At 41.0% G+C, this 19,911-nt stretch overlaps 2 long non-coding RNA genes across 2 annotated transcripts in view; one reads left to right on the forward strand and one right to left on the reverse strand.

The window, feature by feature from the left end:
• The window catches only part of LOC145421025 (uncharacterized), a 353,506-nt gene that overhangs the window by 20,042 nt on the left and 313,553 nt on the right, over positions 1–19,911 (forward strand). The window lies entirely within an intron of this gene.
• On the reverse strand, positions 6,116–8,329 carry LOC145420958 (uncharacterized). The gene is made up of 3 exons (XR_013902202.1): positions 7,918–8,329; positions 6,819–6,976; positions 6,116–6,393 (listed from the first exon to the last, which is right to left on the reverse strand). It is a non-coding gene; the product is annotated as an uncharacterized LOC145420958 (long non-coding RNA).

Here is a 19,911-nt window from a genome sequence, read left to right on the forward strand (position 1 = left end):
GTCAGACGATAAGTTTACCACATTTCTGAATTCCAAGATAGACTTATTCATAGAGACAAATATTACACCCAGAATATCACCCTCTATTTTGTGGGAAACGTTTAAGGCTTTTATCAGGGGACATGTTATATCTTATGCTGGTTTTGAGGCAAACCAAAGGAAAGCAAAATTGTCCGAGCTCATAATACGCATATCGCAATTAGACGAGTTGTATGCTGTTTGCCCGGCACCAGAGGTCTATAATGATAGGCTGTCTTTGCAGACTGAGTTTGATCACCTGTCCTCTGCTCGGGCTGAAGAGATGTTGCTGAAATGTCAGTACTCCCAGTATGAATATGGGGATAAGGCCAGTAAACTGCTCTCTCATCAGCTCCGTAGTGCAGCAGCTGCACACTCCATTCCTCGGATTCAGACATTAAGTGGTGTCTCTACGGATCCTAGAATAATTAATGACCAATTTCGAGACTTTTATTCATCTCTCTATGCGTCTGAGTGTGCATTTAGTACGGAGGCTTTGGACTCATTTTTCAATCATCTTAAGCTCCCATCAATCGATCAGACACACAGCCTCCAGCTGGAGGGACCAGTAACTGTAGAAGAGATCATGCAAGCTATCAGCAAACTGCAGTGTTCTAAGTGCCCCAGACAGGACGGGTTTCCGGTTGAGTTCTATCGTAAATTTATGCCTAAACTGGCTCCGCTCATGATAAATATGTATAAGCACTCACTGGAAGTTGGATCCCTCCCACCCTCTCTACTGCAGGCATCTATATCCCTGATCTTAAAAAAGGATAAGGATCCACTACAATGTGGCTCATACCATCCCATTTCTTTGTTAAATGTGGATTATAAAATCCTTGCTAAACTTCTAGCGATGCGTGTAGAAGCAGTCTTACCATCTGTAATCAACCCGGACCAAACAGGCTTTATTAAAGGGAGATACGCCTTCTCTAACCTTAGACGTTTGTTTAATGTTCTTTACAATCCCTCAGACTCCAACAGCCCGGAGTTTGGGATCAGTCTAGATGCTGAGAAGGCTTTTGACAGGGTAGAGTGGGGATACCTCTTTTATGTCTTAGATAAATTCGGCTTTGGTAAAATATTCATCTCCTGGTTGAAACTTCTTTATACCTCCCCGCTTGCCGCTGTCAAAACAAATGGCACATGGTCTGACTTCTTTCCTCTGTTTAGGGGGACCAGGCAGGGCTGTCCTATGTCGCCGTTGCTATTTGCAATTGTAATTGAGCCCTTAGCCATATCGCTAAGATCAAACCCAGGTATCACCGGGGTTTCTAGAAATGGTATAGAACAAAGAGTCTCCTTATATGCAGATGACTTGCTTCTTTATATCTCAGAGCCAGCATCCTCATTCCCTTTGGTACTTTCAATACTTGAACAGTTTAGCCTTATTTCTGGCTATAAACTGAATCTTGCCAAGAGTGAACTGTTTCCCCTGAATGCTGCTGCACAGAAATATCAGTGCACAGCACTACCTTTTCGAGTTGTATCAGACAACTTCACATATTTAGGGGTTAAAATTACAAGTCATTTTCATGCTCTTTTCAAGCTTAATTTCGACCCACTTGTGGAGAAAGTTAGGCAGGATTTGGACAGATGGTCTCTACTCCATCTGTCTGTAGCAGGGCGCATAAATACAATTAAAATGAATATCCTCCCCAGATTTTCTTTTCTTTTTCAGTGTGTCCCTGTATTTATTCCAATTTCCTTTTTTGTTAAATTAGACAAGATTCTGTCTGGGTTTATCTGGAACAAAAAAACACCCAGAATACGCAAGACATATCTTCAAAGACCGAAAAAGATGGGGGGGATGGCTTTACCAAACTTTATGTTCTATTATTGGGCATGTAATATTCGTATTCTCAGGTATTGGCTACAGGGGGAAGACACGAATAATGCCCCGGCCTGGCTCAGTTTGGAGACTTCTTCCTGTGTCTCAGCCTCTTTACCAGCCCTGATTTATGCCCAAAAGCAGCCTTCGAGTACAGGCTCTTATAATAACTCTATTGTCAAAGTTACCTTGAAAATATGGTATCAATTTCGTCGTTATTTTAAGTTGACCTTTTTTCCCCTTCAATCACCCATCTTGAAAAATCCCTCTTTTCAGCCTTCGTTAGCTGATGGTGCTTTTTATTTGTGGGCCTCTTTGGGTATCAGGTCTTTTTCTGATCTGTACATTCAGAATACATTTGCCTCCTTTGAACAGCTCTCATTGAAATTTGGCCTTCCAAAAAGTCACTTTTTTCGCTATTTACAAATCCGGAGTTTTGTTAAGGAGAAATCCTCTCAGTTCCCATCTAGACCTTCTTATCATGACTTTGATAACCTTCTATTGCCTCCGCCCTCATTACAGGGCCTGATCTCCTGTTTGTATGGGAGAATATGTTCCTTTGGCAACTCTTCAATCTCGGCTATTAAATTGGCATGGGAGCAGGATCTGGGGTGTGTGATTCAGGATGACTCTTGGGATAAAATTCTTTACCGGGTCCATGGCTCCTCATTCTGTGCCAAACATGGGCTGATTCAATGTAAGATTCTGCACCGTGTACATTGGACTAAGGCCAGACTAGCTCAAATATACCCCAATCTTAGCCCTGACTGCGACCGTTGTCATCAAACACCTGCCTCTTTAATGCATATGTTTTGGTCATGTTCATCCCTCAAACAATACTGGATTAATATTTTCTTGATTTTATCTAAGATCATCCAGCTAACCCTCCAACCTGTGCCCTTAACTGCTTTGTTTGGGGTTCTTCCTGATTCAGTTGCCTTGCCGACGCCTCAAGCGGATCTGGTCGCATTTCTCACCTTATTGGCAAGACGCAGAATATTGCTATGTTGGAAGTCCCCTTCTGCCCCATCCTGGGAAATCTGGATCAGAGACGTTCTGCATTTTAGCAAACTCGAAATGATTAAATTCACCCTGCGCGGGTCTACGGCCAAATTTTTTAAGACCTGGCAACCCTTTTTTGATCATGTTCAGACTTTGCGGTCTCGCAATGCTCCCAATTAGCCAGCTCAGACTCTATCATATTTTATTTTTTCTTATCTTATGTTCAAGTAAGAGGCCTAAGTTTAAGTATATGGATTCTATTGTGCCTGCGTTCTATGATGGTATTTATTTAAGTACTTTATACATATTTCTTTTTTCTAACAGAATTGATTTATCCCTATAACTAAGTTGACCATTTATCATGTGTGGGTTTTTTTTTTTTTTTTTTTTTTTTGTGTGTTTTGGTTTTTATGTGTCTGTGTGGAGGTGGGGGTTTTGGATACTCTCCACATCTCCCTTGTACACTCAGGAACTGTTGTCTTGTACCCTAGGGTTTGTTACTAGTATTATTAGATTGGATTTTTTCCTTTTTCTGTTTGTACACCCACTGGTACTGCTATAATTATGAGGTGGGAGTGTATGTCTTATATTGCTTTATGTTCTTTAAAAAGAAAACGGCATATTGTTCAATTTGTCTTTTGTAAAAGTCGATGCAAAACTTTAATAAAAATATCAGGCGGTAAGAACACAATAAATTATATAATGTAAACAACTACCTGAAAAACAGGTAGAACGATACTTTTGTATCGTTTATTGCATTTATGGAGGGAGTGATGTATGCTGGGTAATGGCACAGCTAGCTACTGGGTGACTTTATTCACCCGCTTCGGCTGTTATCAGTCCATACAATGGGCGTTATTAGCACAAATCAGTCCCATAGATATGGGCCATCTCCTGCTAGATTGTTCAGAAGGTTGTTCTCATCCATCCAGATGGAGGATCACTAACAGGAGCGTGGAAGACTCCAGAATCCACTCTGGCTGCAATCCGGTGGATATGCAGTGTGTACAGGTAAGACCGTTTAAACAGACAGCATTTATAGAATGACTATTAAAAGTCAGCGAGTGTCAGTAATGTTAATGTGGTTATGTTAGTAATACACCGAGTACTAATATAACAGCTTTAAGATGCATTTGTAGATATTATTACGTGTTTTACCGTCTTTATGGTGCTAGCTTAAAGTTACGGTGTAAACGTTAGCTTATATTGGAGGAAAGCTGTTACTGGTTAAACGATGTTAGCACAGAAATATTAGCTTCTGTCATGACTGATGAAGTTACTAGTTAATAAAGTTTCCAGTAAAGTGTTTGATCACAGCCACAGACTGACAGCAAATATCTCGATTAGCTTCAGTGCATCTCTAATAATTATGTGCAAGTTTCAGTGCTTCGTTTAAACTGTATGATACTTATACTGACCCAGGGTCAGTGTAAAATACAATCCTAGCTGTGTGAACAAAGCCTGGCTCCTTTAATCCTGCATGACAAACCTCAGGATGCAGGTTATTATTACTCTTTCCTGCTGGCACACCTGTCACACCTGAGAGTCAGCTAGAAACTTACAGTGACGTGGGCACCATGCAAAGACTGCCAGACTCTGTAATACTGCAAATGATCAGTGACTCAGGTTAACACTAAACTTTAAATGGCACCTCTGTGTCTCTGTGTGCTGAACATCTAGGATTGAGTCAGGCTGCATCAGCTGAAGCTGTTATTTGTATATATCAGTATTTTTTATTCAGGTGTGGGGAAAATACGTAAGACTGCAGTGAAGCGATGCACCAGATGAATCCCTGGCCAAAGGTATCGTACTTAAATCAGACTACTGATCCAGCCACATCAGCCTTTTGTGAGGTCTGTTTAAAGTAGACTAAAAGTGAACTGCAGGTTCCTGAGAGGTGGACTGTGAGCACAGAAACACATGTTCATACATACAGCTGCAGCAAACTTACATTAATTTTAAATAGATTTGTTACTCTGATGTCTGTCTCTGTGTTAGTCCTCTGACAGACTGGTGACCTGTCCAGGTGTGCTCTACCTATGACTACTGGGACAGGCTCTGGCCTCTGTAATAGAAATTTTCTGTTATTCTCATTTAAAGTGCTTTTGCATATGCTTAGTTGTGACACTGTTACTGTTCAGTGAAAGTTTCTAAAACTAGATGAACTTACTTCAGCATCAGCAGTTTGAGAAAACAACTCCCTTTACAGGTGCTGATAAGGCCAAGGGCACAAAACAGCACAACCATTGATCCGTTAGGTTTCATAGCGAGACACGTGAAGTGTGGTAGGATCAGTTTAACTTCCTCCCTCTTCCTTGGAATGCATAAAGGAGCAGGAGCACAACTTCTGTGGCAGCGCTGACATGACTGAACTGTGATGTTTGATGTGTGTTGGCGCAGTAATAAATAGCTTGATCACAGCTCTTTCTGTGTTGCAGACTTTATTTAAAAAATTCCACTAACATTTATGTGAAACTAATTGTAATAAAAAAATGAACAGGTGGTTTATAGATGTAAAAGAAAGAATCTGAAAACAACACTTTTTTGGTCTAAGGGATCAAAGTAGAAAACAGAACTGATGTTCAAGAACAAACCGTAGCTGCACTAATATTACACATCTCCATTGTTGTGGTGAACAGACATGTTGCTTTTAAAACCACATGCAGTGTGTGACCGTGACTGTTCACTGAGACCATGAACGCCACTTTGCTGAAGCCTTCGCCTTCTTCTTCTTCTTCTAAATTGGAAGCAGAAGGAGCACGAGCTGCTTTGATCTACTGAAAGGAAAAAGCAGAACATCTGAGCTGAAACCATTAAGACAGGAACAATCATTCAATGCTGTGTCTCAGGTGGCTTAGCCTGTTACAACTGTTGATACAAGCTAAATACAGTTAACACACAGTGTCAGGGAGCTCCAGTGTGGGAACTAGTGGCTTTAGGTTTGTAGTCATTTAACTTTCATCCATCCATTCATTTAATTCAGGAGGAAGAAATGTCAGGTTGATGCAGGCTGGTTACATGCATTTGGTCCCATGCTGTCTTTAACTAAATGACTTGGTTCACTTTATGGCTGGGCTGTATGTGGGGTTATATCAGGTTATTTGGGCAGGAGTACCTGTCCCCTGTTAGACTTAGAAAGTTTCTCCATAAGTAGAGTTTCTAACTCTTCTAGCACATCTTCTAGCAAATAATGAATGTGTTACAGTTAAACTGACACTGGTCAGTGTAAATGGCTCATTGGGACACAGAAACCTTTAAATTAAACCCATCACCTGATATCGAGTGTCAAACAATATCAAAGCTGTAAAAGCTGTTTACAGTCACAATTTATAAAACTATGATTATAAATAAATTCAAACAAGTGAGCTTTTCTCTTTGTGCTGAATATCAACACTGTGATTTCTTAGACTGTAAGCTTTACTTTAGCGCAACCAGTTGTAGAAGCTGCCACTCCAAATGTCTTTTGATAACAAGAAAAAAATACCTTTTCATTCCACGGCCTGAAGTTCTTCTCTGACATCTTCTGCAATCGGCTTTGTCTGCTGGTTTGAAGACAATAAACCACAAAAAGATGATTTAGCCACTTTGTCTGCGTCATGCAGCTCGAATGTGTCGTGTAACGATGTTGAATAGCCGTCGTTATCCCTCTGCTGTGTCAGTAGGATTGTACTGTACAGCATCTCATTGATATGTGAGGAATGCTAATGTAACACGATAACAGACTTACATCATTAAAACATAAAAGACAGGAGATATTTAGATATTTTTATATTTATATTACATTTTATAGCTGACGGATATTACTAAATAGATAGAATTTACTAAATAGCTGGATGAACATGAAAAATATGTCTATAATAACAAATGACCATGAGAGCCAGTAGAATTAATTCAACTGGACACTCAAAAGACGTCCTTAAATGCTCTTTAAGTGGCAGAACAAACGAACAAACAGTTAATTGCTTACTTGAGATGAAATCTGCTCAGCTACTTTGAAAACAGCTTCTAACTGGTTCCTCCTGTAACAGGATGACTGCTCAGGGGTAAGGCCATCATGCAGTCCAGCAACCTTTATGGTTCTGCTTTGATTCACCAGGAACTATTAGGGAAACCTTCCAGCGCCTCCTGTGAAAGACACAGGCATAAACACAAACATTTATTAACATGTTCCACAGTCTTCCACTTTGATTTTCTCATCCTGTGGACAACAACGTACATGGATGCAGGTTTATTGTTAACTTTTGTAAGGTTTATTTAGTGAACATATCCAGTTGCAGCTCCACTGTGATCCTGAGCTGGATAAGCACTTAAGAAAATGTGTCAATAAATGGACAAACATCAACTTACTATATTTATCCAAACAGATGGGACCAATAATGCTTCACTGAGTTAGAGACTTTAACGTCTCTTCTATGTAAGAATGTCTCGTGCTGATATACCTGCAAACTTGACAACAAAGGTTTTTCAGACTGCATGTAGCTGTCCTCTATGTCAGCTCACACATTTACATTTATGTCACACTTATTTCTGCTTTCCCATTTTATAATTATTACTTGCATTTTGATTAGATACCTTGAGTTTGTAAATGATCAGATTACATAATTGGAATACAATGTATCCAATGTATCCAAAGTACAATGTACTTAACGGCTACCCTGAGGTACCCCTGAGCAAGGTACCGTCCCTACACACTGCTCCCCGGGCGCCTGCTTAGTGGGCTGCCCACTGCTTCACTGAGTGAATGGGTCAAATGCAGAGAAAAACAAGTAATTTCCCCATGGGGATCAATAAAGTATCCATTATTATTATTATTATTATTATTATTATTATTATTATCCAATTCAGGGTTGCGGGAGGATGAAGCCTATCCCAGCTGATACAGGACAAAGACAGGCTGCCAGTTTATTGCAGGGCTAACACGATATGTGTAACAGAAAATCCACTTAAATGTTTGATATTTCTTATAATAATCATAATTATGACTATTATTTAAAGGTTTCTTCATAAATACATTTTGATTTTTTATAACCTCTAAAATATAAACCTGAGCTGTTTCAGATTCTGACCTCTGACCTCACTGCAGCTCCCTCTTGGAAGTACGTCTGCTTCTTTTCTACCCCCAGTGTTGACCGCCTGCCCTTGATATCACGTACTGTACCTGAGGAACAAAAAAGGACAAACACTTGCCTTCATTTAAAAGTACATTCATACAGAGGTAATCTATGGAAACACACTAGTTCACCCTTTGGGAGGAATCAGTTCCTGTGAAACATTTCTGTAAATGAACATCATGTGGAGAATGAATGAAATGAGTTCTTCAGGTGACTCAGCAGTCCCACACTGACAAATGAAATCTAGTTAAACTATTAAGCATATTTGCTCTTCTGAAATCTGTGTTAAACAACAACAAACATAAATTAGTAACAAAAATACAGCTGAGTCGAGGCTTTACAAACCACCAGCAGCCATAATGCTAAATTTTAATCTTCAAATGTTTCTGAGCCGTCTTCAACCTGCTTTTAACACATTAAAGTCCCACAGTCAATGCAGCCTGACTTAATCCTAGATGTTCAGCACACAGAGACACAGAGGTGCCGTTTAAAGTTCAGTGATAACCTGAGTCACTGATCATTTGCAGTATTACAGAATCTGGCAGTCTTTGCATGATGTCCACGTCACTGTACGTTTCTAGCTGACTCTCAGGTGTGACAGGTGTGCCAGCAGGAAAGAGTAATAATAACCTGCATCCTGAGGTTTGTCATGCAGGATTAAAGGAGCCAGGCTTTGTTCACACAGCTAGGATTGTATTTTACACTGACCCTGGGTCAGTATAAGTATCATACAGTTTAAACGAAGCACTGAAACTTGCACATATTTATTACAGATGCACTGAAGCTAATCGAGATATTTGCTGTCAGTCTGTGGCTGTGATTAAACACTTTACTGAAAACTTTATTAACTAGTAACTTCATCAGTCATGACAGAAGCTAATATTTCTGTGCTAACATCGTTTAACCAGTAACAGCTTTACTCCAATATAAGCTAACGTTTACACCATAACTTTAAGCTAGCACCATAAAGACGGTAAAACACGTAATAATATCTACAAATGCATCTTAAAGCTGTTATATTAGCACTCAGTGTATTACTAACATAACCACATTAACATTACTGACACTCGCTGACTTTTAATAGTCATTCTATAAATGCTGTCCGTTTAAATGGTCTTACCTGTACACACTGCATATCCACCGGATTGCAGCCAGAGTGGATTCTGGAGTCTTCCACGCTCCTGTTAGATGTTAACTTCAACCTTCCCTCAATTCGACATACTGACCGCCAGGCCTTAAGTGTATAAAGTGTGACTGGATTATCACAGCTCAATCTAATATCTTTAAAGTTCTTAAAGAACAGTAAGTCCCTTAATGGATACTTTGAAAGAGAGGTTTCAATCCCCAACCAGATAGAGTGTGAATTATTTGTGACCCAGTCATGAATATAGCTCATGTGAGTACTCAATTGATATGTTCAAATATTTGGTAAATCTAGACCTCCTACTGAACCTGGGAGCTGCAGTGTAGCCATCTTAAGTTTTGGTCTGCGTTTGCTCCATATAAAAGAGCTTAGCCAGCCATTCAGATCCTTCATCACTTTATTTGAAAATATAACTGGAATCATTTGGACAGGATATAACAGTCGAGGCAAAATATTCATCTTAATCAAAGCTATACGTCCTTGCCAGGAAACGGGTAGGGAATTCCATCTCTCCAAATCCTGCTTTACCTTCTTGAACAGAGGCACAAAATTTGCTTTATACATTTCTTTAAATTCTGGAGTTATAAATATCCCTAAGTATACAAAACCTGTGGGGTTTGGCACTGAATTACTGATATCAGAGATTTTAAAGCAAACCCCACCTTGCTGAACACGATTGTTAAACAATGGAAGGAAAACGTTCTCATATTTGATTAAAGTTTGTTGAAGGTTTTTGTCATGGTCTTCACCTCTCTCTCTCTCACTGTCTGTGTTTGTGTGTGCAGTTACCACAACCTGTATTAAGGGTTAGAGGCGGGTCTTCCTCCAGCTCCCACCTATCAGCACCTGGGCTGTTTACATAACTGTGGTTGACTGTGTGATCACGTGTTCATTACTTAAGCTGGTGGCCATCCATTCGATGTTAGATTGTTAACAAAGAACGGTTAGTGGAAATTGCTGTCCAATAATTTTTTTAAAGTCTCCTTAGGAGAGAAACTCACACTAATCTTCGGCTCCATTCTGCATAAGCTATCTGAAATGAATTTAATTAGGTTTATCTCATTTATAAAGTGATATTTCAGTGTGAATTTATCGTTTTGTTTTATGCTAACACAATGCATAAGCCTTATAGAAAGACACTGATCTGAAACGGCAAATTGCATGTGTTTAAGAAGCAGGTTTTGTTGGGTTAGTTTTTTGTCATGAATCGCTGTGCGGCAGGCAGGAGTTGGACCCAAAAGGCAGGCACTCAGGCACGAAGTTTAAACACAAAGAACTCAGCTTTATTCGCTGGCAGGAGAAAGTCATACAAAGCAAACTAAACTGGAAACTCGCAAACTAAACCCACAGAGAGACACAGGGATATCCAGACAGCATGAGGGACGATGCGACACTGACTCAGAGAAACACAGGGTTTAAATACACTGGGAAGTAACGAGGGGAATGAGACACAGAAGGAGGGCACAGCTGGGAGAAATCAGGACTGACGAGACAAGCAAAGCAGGACACATTCACATAAGACACGGACCATCAAAGTAAAACAGGAAGGATCACACAGAGACGCGAACTTGACAGTGGAGACAGCAACTAAGAAACACAGAGACATAAACCAAAAGGCAGAGGACTCTAAGAACCGAGAGACACAGAGGGGAACCCAAACATGCAGACACAGACTTACACAGAACAGAGGGGACACAGAGAAACATGAAGGGCAAGGGATCGAAACTAGAAACCATAGAATAACTCACAAGTACAATAATACAAACATCACAAAGAACTAAAAACGCTGGGTCAGGAGACCCAGGACCGTGACAGTTTTTAACTCGTTGAGCCGAATTGGCGACTTTCCAACACGTGCTGCAGTGTCTTTGATGTACCATATTTTTAAGAACTTAAGGGGCACCGGATTATAAGGCGCACTGTAGCTCTCTTCGCGGAAACACAGACACAGGTCGGTTCTTTGAAACGGGCGTTTATTACTTGGGCTTTCTCTCCTCAGCTTCATCATCACCAGTACGCCCATGTGCCACTACGCCATGAGAACTGGTCACGAGTGAACATTACAACCCAATTAGCAACTTTACAGTACACATGTTAAGTCCAAACAAATAAAAACATTTCTCAAACGACAAATAGCTCGTTGACTGCTTGTCCTTGTGTTGCTTTTTCTTTTAGTAAACCTTTAGCGTAACATGCTTCATGAGAGACATCTGCTCCCTCGCAGTCCATGAAAAGTCTTGTGTACTCTCGTTAAGGGTATTCTCACGATACGCTAGCTCTTACACTTTACATATGTACATTTCAAATAAAGACATTTTAACCCAAACTATATATATATATTTATGAAATTATGTAACTTGTTATAAATCAGTCATACACATCATGAAAGCTCTGCCAATCAGTAATCTACATGCATGACGTCATTTCCTTGTTACTCGGAAGCTGAAGCCCTCAGCTACAAACGCTACAGATATGCTAACAGCATTACAGATACGGATCATGAATTCACAAATTGCTGAGTATTTTAAGCGTGGCTTCACAAATGAGGAGATTCTTAGCTGAATCACATGGCATTACTATCAGCGTCACTCTGAGACAGGATATTTCTAACTTTAGAGATGTTGCACAAATGGAAGAAAGCAGTCCTACATATTTGTTTAATATGTGCGTTGAAGGACATATCCTGGTCAAAAATGACTCCAAGGTTCCTCACAGCGTTACTGGAGGCCAAGGTAATGCCATCCAGAGGAAGAATCTGGTTCGATACCATATTTCTAAGCTTTTCAGGGCCGAGTACAATAACCTCAGTTTGATCTGAATTAAGAAGCAGAAAGTTAGCGGCCATCCAGGTCTTTATGTCTTTAAGACATTCCTGCAGTTTAACTCATTGGTGTGTGGTATCTGGCTTCATGGACAGATAGAGCTGGGTGTCATCTGCATAGCAGTGTAAATGTATGCTATGTCTTCTAATGATGCTGCCTAAGGGAAGCATGTATAATGTAAACAGACTTGGTCCTAGCACTGAACCCTGTGGAACTGGGAGCCTCGTCAGCCGGCGGGGAGGTTGCTACCATCCCTTGCAGGGGTTCTCTGCTCTCAAGGACCCCACTGAGGTGTGTGTGTGTGTGTGTGTGTGTGGGGGGGGGGTGATCTCAGCCTGGCTGTCTATTGTCTTTATTGTCTTATGTAGTCTGGAAGTTGACTGAATGTTAGGTTGCTTGTAGTTTTTCCACCTGCGGCAAATTCAGGTGGGTGTCCTGGGCTCTGTGGAGCTTTGTGGTGCTGCTGCTGGATGGGCTGGTCTGGATGGGCCTGGGCCCCCCTGCCCTTGATGGATTCCTTGGTGGAACTGGGGTACCAGTATGGACCAGTATGGAAGAGCTGATCCATTTGGGAAAGTAAATCTATTGGGAATTTTTCTTGGCTTTCAGACAATAATTCTGATTGCTACAGTGTCGGACAGCACACACTGACAGAAAAATATATCCATCCATCCATTCGCTTCTGCTTATCTTTTTTCAGGGTCGTGGAGGGTGCTGGAGCCTATCCCAGCTGTCACAGGGCGAGAGGCGGGGCGATCGTGGCTTCGGGACGATCGTGGCTCAAGAGGTGGGAGTGAATAAAACATTAGATGTAAATTAAAGTCGGTGTAAATGATAATGTTGCCTGTTTATTACCCTTCATTGGGTAGGGGCTCAGGGGAGTGCCGCCTCCACCTGAGTAACAGATCATTTTCAAAAAATGGGATAAAAAACAACCGGTATGTATCTAGAGCACTCTGCTATTACTAATTTTGTTCACAAGTGATAAGACAGTCTTTCACCACACTGACCTGCACAGCAGGAGCTGACTGACAATGGAAACGTTAACTTTCCACAACTATTTAGCAAAAGCAAAATAGAATAATGGACCCACAAGTCAGTTCAATACATGACTTCACCCTGTTCAAAGTGTATGACACCAAAAGAATTAAAGGTTGAAACTTGAGCATGCTGCCTCAGTAACACAAACGATATACCAGGCCAACACTAGGTGTGAATATCTTGTGACAACTAATTTGTACATAAGGTGTAGTTTTGTCATGCACTATGTGAATAGATAAAAAAGTCCACTTTGAAAACACTTCAGCCGAGGTTAAACCAATTAAGAAATTCAATCTGACAGGCAGGCGGACACATGCTGCCTAATATTGCTTCCAGGTGACAGCATAGAGATACTCAGTAATAAGAAAACAATGACATCCAACAGCCCCACTTACACCCTCAACACGTTCTGTTTTTGTACTCATTTCTGTGATGTGTTCATGGTGAGGATCTCGAAGTTGGGTTTGTGGTTCATAAGTATCTCTCTAGTGCTACCGAGGAGGAGTGAGCATAAACAGATTATCTCTTCTTATGTAGCAGGTAATTTTAGGTGCATAAATTCAATCAGCTAAACAAATATTGCCAAACATAAAGTCTATTTTCTTCTAAGCAGTTTGTAAATGTCACGGTCCTGGGCCTGTGGCCCAGTGTTTTGATTCTATATTATTGTTTATTGGTCTGTTTTCCTTTTTGTTCTTGGATTATGACTACAGGTGTTTGGTTTCTATTCTATATTTCTTAGCTTGTGTATTCCTTTGCCCATGATGTCACTCTGACCCCTGTACTGTGTTCTTCCTGTTCTTGGTCAGAGTTATCTGTGTTCAGTCTGTGGATTTCCTGTTTTATTTTGAAGGTTCATATCTTATGTCAGTGTTTCTAGTTTCGCTTCCTTTGTCTCGTTTAGTCTAATTTCTCCCGGCTGTGTTCCCACCTGTTCCTCGTTCCCTCATGTTCCTGCCCGGGTATTTCTAGTGTGTGTCCTCCAGTGTTCTGCGTCGCGTCGTTAACGTCAGTTCACCCTCAACTAGCTGTGTGTTTTGCCTCTGTGTTTCCAGTCTTTTGTCTCCGGGCTCCAAGTGTTTCTTAGTAGTTTTGGGTTCTCAGTTTAGGGTTGTGGTTTTGAGTTATGTTTGGAGTTTCTGCCACAGCGCAATAAAGCTGCGTTTTCTGTGTACCGAGTCCAGCATTTGGGTCCTCTTCTCCTGCCTTCACACAGCACACCATGACAGTAACACATATTTGCATTTTTCTGGAGAAAGTTTTAACCCAAATTCTTTCAAGCGATTCAACACTCTCAGCAAACGGTCTTCGTGCTCCTCAAGGGTGTTGGAGAACATCATCAAATCATCCAAAAACTCCAGGACCTCTTTCAAGTGCAAGTCTCCCATGCACTTCTCCATGAGTGTTTGGAACGTTGAAGGTGCATTAGTAACTCCTTGAGGCATTCGGTTGAACTCCCAAAACCCAATTGGCGTTACAAAAGCGGTTTTGGCTTTATCAGCTTCATCCATCTCTATCTGATAATTACCAGATTTGAGATCAAGCACAGAGAACCATTTCGATCCAGTGAGTGCTGTAAACGATTCCTCCAAGTTAGGCAATGCATTGCATTAGGCACTGCAATGACACTCAAAGCTGGTATGTAGATGTCTTGCTCTGTTCCGTTTGACACAACAACTGGAACCTGAGTGTGTGTACCAGCTTTAAGAGCGACTAGACAATTACTGACACACAAACCACCCGGTAGGCCTGAACCCGGGTGCTGAATGACAACACATTGACTAGATGGGCTGAGAAGCTTGGCAGAACCCTCGACCACAACTGTGCAGCCAGCTGAAATTAGCACAGGCGATTTACTAAGGGTGGTCACAACACCAAGATGATCATTACAATTCTGTTGGCACGTCACTTGGAGAGTTTGCAGAACTGCTCTGTACCCGTAAGAGGTAGGCTGGAATGATGAACAGTTACTAGAAGAGAATTGTTCATAAAGAATTTCAAGTGTATTCATGCCAATAAGTACTGAGGTTGGAAAATCAGGTCTCACATCAGGAACAACAAGTGCAAGCGTTTGAACTGGGAAGTCACTCCCAAGAAAGTCTTTTGGAAATGTCATGGGAACTTCAACATACCCAAGGTATGGAACACACTGACCAGCAGCCCCCTCCACATGAAGAAGCTCATTCAATGGGTGGACTGGCTGATCGGAGAGATGCTCATTATAAAATGAAACTGGAATTCTGGTAACCGGGGAACCAGTATCCAGTAGACACGGGCAGTTGCAACCTGCAATGTTGACTTCTGCTGTACATCTGGATCCAACTAATCCTGGTGGTAATCTAGTGTGGATCATTGTCTTTGTCTGCAATTTTGCACACTTGGCATGCTTTTTGTTCTCAGCGGGACAAGGTTGGTCCAGCTCAGCTCCTGTTTGCCCTTCCACAGGAACCGGAACTAGTTTAAATCCTCAGAAGCAGTGGACTTTTGCTTCTGCCACTTTTGTTTGTTCTCAAATTGTTTCCGCTTAGCACTTACCAATGCTGAATTTGGTGCATTTTCACATTGTGGCTTAATGTGACAATCTTCTCCACAGCGGAAGCAAAACCCTGGTTTAGGGCTGGAGATGCTAGGTTTTGGATTCTTACCAACCTTCTTCGGCCCATACGGCTTTGGAGCTGGGCAGGCAGCAACCGGTGGTTTGACATTACACTGCTGTGCTGTCAAAGCTGCAAGCTGCTGTTGTATAGCTGCCATCTGTTGTGAGAGCTGTTTAGTCAGAGTGGTTAGCGCAGTACAGAGGTTAGTTTCTTCTCCAGTGTTGGCAAACTGGGCATTAGTGGTGGCTTTCTGTTTTGTCAGTCCCAAATGCTTTTTCATCCTTAATGTCTTTGCTGCCTCTCTGTCCTCTTCAGTTCGAAGGAGTAATAGAAGTTCAGTAAATTTGGGGGGTTGTGTTTCTTTTGTTTAAGTTGGAGTTCCGATATTAAATTGTTATCCCAACATCCCCTGCAGAATTGATTCAACAGTCGGTTGTCCATGTCTTTCTGTAAAACACCTCCTCTTTTTGCTGCATGCTGTAATACCACCTGCAGACGTTGCAAATAGGCCGAAGGCTTTTCTCCACTGTCCAGGAAGGTGTCCATGAACTTGGCATATAACTCTTCTCCATCTTGCACAGTGCCATAGGCTGAGTCAAGTTGTTTCATATAGACTTCTGGTGGTGTGTCAAGGCTGAGATATTTTACCATATTACAGGCAGGAGGGAGTAGACTGTCACGAATCAGTCTGGTGCGCTGCAGATCAGATATAGATGGATCTTTCAGGGCTAATTCAACACCTGACTGCCATATATCATAATCTGTCTCTTGAATTGGCCTGGGCACTTTACCAGAAAACGCTCTCAGTCGATGGAATGCATGCAGCGAACTGTCCCCACTCCGAACAACGTGTTCCACAACATAGCGTTGTACTTCAGGAGGGTTGAGATCAGCCGCTGGAATGGAGGCAGAATGCCTCTCTCTGCCTTGTGCTTCAGCACCATTGGAAACAGAAGGGGACTTAGATGGAAGAGAGGCTGGTCGTGAAGGAGGAAAGACTGAATTGGGAGGTTTTGAATCTTCTGGTTCTGGTTTTGCAACCACTGGAGTCTCTGGGTTGAGCTCTGCAAGGGACCGGCGTATCTGGGTCATCCCCTCACTGAGGACTTCTGCATAATCCCTCCCAGATAATTTGGCTATTCTTTTTAAGTCTGCCAAGTAAGTATTTGTCTTGGAACCACTAACTTTTGATGCATAAATTTCAGATAGACTTTCAATGTGGAGTTTGTCACCTGAATCTGAAATAGATGTGTGCGGTAACAACTGAGACAAATGCGTTAAAGATAAACCCGAAGCGTACTCAGCGACAAGCATGTTATTAAATTCAGATTCTGGTGAATCTATAGTAACCTTGCGGCCTATGTCACCATACTGTTCAAGGAAATGTATAACTTCATCAACCGAGTGCTCAGTTACTCCGTCAATTAAAACTGCATTTGGGATCTTAATGGCAAGTGTCTCAAAAACTTCCATTATGGGGAAAAATAAATTGGTGAGTTTGAATATATATTAATTACTAACCAAATCAGCTCCTGGCTGGCTCGCCAAGAAATGTAACACTGATGAAGCGCTAATGAATTAATACAGACTAGGTATCCGGCTTCCTCCCACCGTCCAAAGACATGCAGCTTGTGGGGATAGGTTAATTGGATAATCCAAATTGTCACTAGGTGTGAATGTGCGAATGAATGTGAGTGCAAATGGTTGTTTGTCCCTGTGTGTTGGCCCTGCGACAGACTGGCGACCTGTCCAGGGTGTACCCTGCCTCTCGCCCTATGACAGCTGGGATAGGCTCCAGCGCCCCCTGCGACCCTGAAAAGGATAAGCGGAAGCGAATGGATGGATGGATGGAGGTATTGAGTGAAATATTATGGTTATTATTAATCAGAATATTTAGGAATGCTACTGGAGCTGATGGGCAGTAATTAATAAATACACACAACACAAAATGCTTTTGCAGATACCACGTATTTAACCAATGTCATGATTCGAGTTTTGAGGAGAAGACAAACGACTGCATGGTCTCAGTAGATGCCAGAATAGTGATCTTTATTACACACTTCTATAACAGAAGCATGGGAAGACAAGCGTACAGCAACAGATCTCCGCCGGGCGGCGGCTCTCCATATCTTTTATATTATTCATGATGACGTCACACAGACCTTACTGGAAATGATAACTTCCCCTCAGTCAGAAAGTTCTCCTTCTATGTCCTTCTATGGCTAAGAACAACAACATGTTCCAGATGTTTCTACTCCTCTGTATCTGGGAACATAACCAATAGTGTGTAGAATGTGTAGTTGTGTGAGAGTGTCAGTTTCCGGCCAACAAACGGTCAGTGTCCTTATCTGACTCTGTTTTGGGCCATCTGGATCCACAGCTAAGCTGGTGGAGAATTACCTTGTAGCCGATTTACTAAGAATGATATGATGAATGATACAATGATATATTGCTGATAAACTGATGCAGACTAATGAAGTAATAATGAACTAATAACAGTGCATGTAAATGATATCAGTGAGATTAAAATTACATACATTATCCTAACAACTCCTTTGAAACAATGTAAGACATTCAACATAATACAGGTCAATCCAACAGATCTAATGATTTTCACACTCTTCTAAGTCAGAGGTCTAAGGCAAACTAAAACTACATACCATATCATAATGCAACTACTTTGATCTCATATATAAGGTAACATATGATAACAAAATAATCTCACACCAAACCCCAGAGAAAAATAACAAGAAAAGAAAAGGAAAACTTAAATAATCACTCCTGCTGCAGCTATTCGATTTTTCAAAAACCCAGAGGGGGTGCACAAAGACAACTAAGCAAATTATTCTGGCTTATACCAAGCAATATACAGGGTGGGCCATTTATATGGATACACTGTAATAACATGGGAATGGTTGGTGATATTAAAGTCCTGTTTGTGGCACATTAGTATATGTGAGGGGGCAAACTCCTCAAGATGGGTGGTGACCATTGTGGCCATTTAGAAGTCGGCCATCTTGGATACAACTTTTGTTTTTTCAATAGGAAGAGGGCCATGTGACACATCAAGCTTATTGGTAATGTCACAAGAAAAACAATGGTGTGCTTGGTTTCAACGTAACTTTATTCTTTCATGGTCACCACCCATCTTGAGGAGTTTGCCCCCTCACATATACTAATGTGCCACAAACAGGACTTTAATATCACCAACCATTCCCATGTTATTACAGTGCATCCATATAAATGGCCCACCCTGTACATTTATGTCTAGACAAGAGAACATCTAATTTTATTTAAGGTTTCACAAATATAATATCAATAATATTACAGTTTATCTACACTCTTTTAAGGGCAAGTTTGCATGTTCTCCCATGGAAGTATAGATGACTAACCTGAAAACTTAAGCCTAATTCATGTAGACATACATTCCTCTGCACAATTAGCACTAATAATAAAAGTAATCCTAACTCAAGTAGAAGCAATGGCTGGAGTGAAGGGTGTGTGTTCTGTGTATCTGTAACTTCCAAACACAGTTCAGGCCATACAAACACACAGCAAGACAAGAAAACAAGATTTATTAATCCTGCTTTACATATGTCATTATACTGTATGTGAAGCAAATAGTATTTGTCAAATAGTTTACACACCCAGTAGAGCATGGCTTTTTACAGACTTTTACAATACTTATATATATTTTAAATATAATGATGCTTTATGTATAATGTATATCATTTCCAATTTTGTTGTACTATTGTACTAGATATGACTGTGCAATGACAATAAAGGGTGATCTTATCTTATGTACAATATGCAATTACATCTTTAAGATGAGCAAACATTGCTGTTAAAATCTGACGGTTGCTTTTCACTATCATTGGAACCACACTCTGAACTTTAGACTAATATGAAAAACATTGCAGGTTGCATCATGTTGTTTTTTTGTCTCCTTGTAGAGTATATCTCATGGGGTTTCATCTTGTATGCTTACTTTGGAACATTCATGTTTTTATCAACACCTTTGATGAGAATGACCCTCCTGAGATGGGAGTTTACAGCTATCTGGTGATAATGTGAGAAGGTGTGAATATGTGATGACAGTGATTCAGACCAATTAACTAGGCTATGTATGTGGATGCTTTGTTTTTGTGAAGCACTTGACATGAATCCATTTGTGTGTGTGTGTGTGTGTGTGTGTGTGTGTGTGTGTGTGTGTGTGTGTGTGTGTGTGTGTGTGTGTGTGTGCGTGTGTGTTGAAAGAGAAAGAAATAGACATGCACCTGCACATGAACTTTCTACTAACTCTAAGAGGTCAAGGATTCATGTCCTTATCGATCTACTTTTTGGT

This window comes from Astatotilapia calliptera, chromosome 16 (assembly GCF_964374335.1).
Source record: "Astatotilapia calliptera chromosome 16, fAstCal68.1, whole genome shotgun sequence".
In the NCBI taxonomy this organism is placed as follows: Eukaryota; Metazoa; Chordata; class Actinopteri; order Cichliformes; family Cichlidae; genus Astatotilapia; species Astatotilapia calliptera.